The sequence below is a fragment of the Marmota flaviventris genome, chromosome 8 (assembly GCF_047511675.1).
Source record: "Marmota flaviventris isolate mMarFla1 chromosome 8, mMarFla1.hap1, whole genome shotgun sequence".
NCBI classification, from domain to species: domain Eukaryota; kingdom Metazoa; phylum Chordata; class Mammalia; order Rodentia; family Sciuridae; genus Marmota; species Marmota flaviventris.
In genome coordinates this window covers 38,685,157-38,688,655 of record NC_092505.1, presented here as the reverse complement: position 1 = coordinate 38,688,655, position 3,499 = coordinate 38,685,157, and the positions used below count along the sequence as shown (strand labels likewise).

The following is a 3,499-nucleotide window of genomic DNA, read 5'->3' as shown; positions in this document are numbered from 1 at the left end:
AAATTACAAAAATATCAATGGTCTAATCTTTAGTAATGCACAGAGATACATGAGTAATACATTATGTCAAATTAACACGAAAAGACTAACACTATTTATTCCTCCCCATAGTTCATTTTAATTAAAAATGTATTCCTAAATACTTCCTTGATTAGGGACTAATGCTCTATTAATTTGAAACACATCTACTGAGAACAGAGTAAATTCAGAGAGAGGAACTGTCATTACATGAAACATAACTTATCACCCTGAAGAATACATTATGCCACTGTTCTCATTGCACACAGGTTTTCCATTATGCATAAAAATGCACAATGCAAGCATCATGACAGATTTGGGGAGAAGACTGTAGCAGAGGAAACTCATGAGGGATATCGTTCAGGTATGTATGCTAATAGTAGAAAAACATTTGCAGTTTGCAATACCAAGAGAAAAATAAGTATGATGGATGAATGATGTTTCAGACAAATGTTTCCTGAAACATACTCATAGATTTTTAAGTGACTGAAAGCTTGAATCAATTTATCAGTGACTCTCTCAAGTTTATTGGACACCGATTGCACATTAAATACTTAAAACTTTAGAAAAAACGTAAAAGCAGGAAAACTCAATTACAATTGTCAGGGTGTTAATATTCAAACCAATGCAAGTATGATTCATATGAACACAACCGATTAAACATTTTGAAGCATTAGTCAAAGAATCATTGATCAACAGTCTGAAATAAGTAAATAGTCACCATTTTTCTTCAGATTACTTATGAGAGAGAGGGCAGGGGGAGAAAAGTCTTAGCTAGAACTCTCCATTGCAGAGAATATGGCCCTACATTTAGGGTTATTCTATGCTATATGCTAAGGAGTCATAACTTCCTTGAATACATCTACTAGTCAGTAAAATACAAGATCATTGGCAGGATAGGATGTAGGGAATATGTTATTTTCTGACATTGAGTTAATGATAAAACTATTTTATATTTGTATGCAATTAGCTTCATTCTTGTATTTAATGTTTTAAAATTATGTTTATTTTTGCTTTTAAATTGAAAGGTATGTACAAATTTTATAATGATAAAAATAATTTAAATATCATTATTTTAATAAAAATCTTTAATTCCTTCTCTCACCATGTGGACACATAAAACTCATAAGGTCACTATAATTCAGAAATGGAAACACTGAATCTTGAAAGTTTTATTATGATTCACAAAGAAAAAAAGCCAAAATACAGCAATGAATAAACAATTCCATGTATTCTTAATAATTCCAAGATACACTGTGGAATGATTATAGAATTATAAAAGGTTGGGGTGGGGGGGGAGGTGTAAAGACAGAAGGAGGGAGGGAAAAAAGGAAGAGGAGAGGGAGAGACAGATGAAAAGAAAAAGGTAGGAAGGAAGAAAAGAGAAACCTAATGAACTAGTCATAGTTTTACTTGGTTGAGTGCTATGTTAATTGGTGTATTTGGGAAGCAATTTTATCAACAAGTTATGCTATGGAATATATACTGTGTGTCTCATCTTGCACCAATATTACACTGTCTGAGCTAATGCAGCTTAATGGTAAATCTTGAAAACAGCTACTGTGAATCTTGCATTATCTTTTCAAAATTATTTTGACAATTCTAATCCCTTTGCATTGCCATGTAAACTTTAGAACAGCTTCTCAACTGTGAGGTGGTGGTGGGGCTGGGACATGAATTTGCTTAGAGGTATTTGGGATAGTTGACGTTTTTAATAATACTGTATACTTTAATCTGTGAATATGGCACATATTTATCTATTAACTAAATATTTCTTAGTTTTTCCATGAGAATTATATGGTTCCAGTCTACAGATTGTGCACATACATTCTATATGCACTTCAGTATTTATTTGTGTGTGTGTGTGTGTGTGGTATTGCCAATTTTTATTTTTATTAAATTTTCATTTGTTTATTTCCCCCAAGTCCAAAATATATATGTTTTTTATATAGAAATATTGGTAGAAACTTTGAAAATTTCTATGTAGATCATCAGAATATTTATAAATAGAGATACTTTTAATTTCTCCTTTTCCAATACATATCCCTTGCCTTTCTCTTAATTATTAGAAAATCTGGAAGTGGTGTGCCCAGACACCCTTGAATTCTTACACACTTAGGGGGAATATTCAGTCTATCTCAATTATATATAATGTTAGTTGTGGTTTAGGTTTTGTTTTGATAAGTGCCCTTTATTAGGTTGAAGAAACTCCTTCTGCCCCTTTGTTTGCTGAGAATATTTATGATGAGTAGATGTTGACCATGGCCAACTGCTTTCTTATATCTGTTGAAATGATTCTTTTTTAAACCTTTCTTATTTTATTCAAATGTTGAATTACATCACCCAATTACATTACTCTGTGAGCCCTAAGTGTTGAACCAAACTTAAATTCCTGGGGTTATTGCTCCTTTGTGATTCCTTTGTGATGTAGTATTATTTTTTATACCTCCTTACTTTAAATTTGCTAATATTTTGTTGGTATTATTTGTATATATGTTGAATAAGGATATGTCTTTGTAGATATATTCTCTGAAAAGAGAATAGTTCTGTAGTGTCCTTGAATAATTCAGAGAAATGTCATAACTGACTAGAGAAGTGTTTCCATCTCATATTTTCTGGAAGGCTTTGGGTAGAACCTGTATAATTTGTTTGCTAAATTATTGCAGGAATTAGTCATTGCAAACATCTGACCTGTTTTTGTTTTGTTTTGTTTTTTAATATAATAGTGCAGTCATTTTGTTTATTTGTCTATGTTTTAAAGGTGTTACAAAACACAAGAGAAAGGTGTCCACTGAATTCATGGTTGGTGAGTTAGAAGATGGAATAGAAATTTTGAGGCAACAGAGGACACAGGCTGGACAAAGAGGTCAGATGGACAGTCCAAAGGTGCTGACAATGCAGTACAGGGTCTTGTTCTTCCATTGCCCAGTGCAGCTCCCATCAGTAGAGCTGTCCCAGAAACAAGAATTTGCTGTGCGTAACCCAGCTCCGTTCTTTTGCATAATTACACAAGTCACAATATATTTAAGTGGTTTTCCCAGCTTGGTAAGTTGGCTTAGGGTTTGTTCTACAACATTTGTGGTCCACTGATTGACTTGGCTGTGCTGGTAAGCGTTATTGCTGATGGCACTTTCCATAGCTTCTTTGACAATGTTGCTCACTTCATCAACAACCAAAGCAGTCTCCTTGGCAGCCTGGAAGTCTTTCATCTTTCCTCCAGCTCTTTGCCTCCGCGGTCTCAATATGGCCTGTTTTGCTTATTTGTTTGCTTTTTTGTTTACAGTAAGTTTCTTAAAATAAATTCAACATATTTAAGATGTCCATACTATTGGCATGGAATTGATTGTAATATATTATTATATTCTAATACTATAAGGGTTGGCAAACATATTATCCTTCATTCTATATATTGGATATTCATATTTTCTCTCTTCTTCACAAGTCTCAATAGGGTTTATTTATCTGTTTAATATTTTCATAA

At 32.9% G+C, this 3,499-nt stretch overlaps 1 pseudogene; it reads right to left on the bottom strand.

Moving 5' to 3' along the window:
* Window positions 1-2,872: 2,872 nt before the first annotated feature.
* On the bottom strand, window positions 2,873-3,227 carry LOC114087531 (dynein light chain Tctex-type 1 pseudogene; annotated as a pseudogene).
* Between the last annotated feature and the right edge of the window lie 272 nt (window positions 3,228-3,499).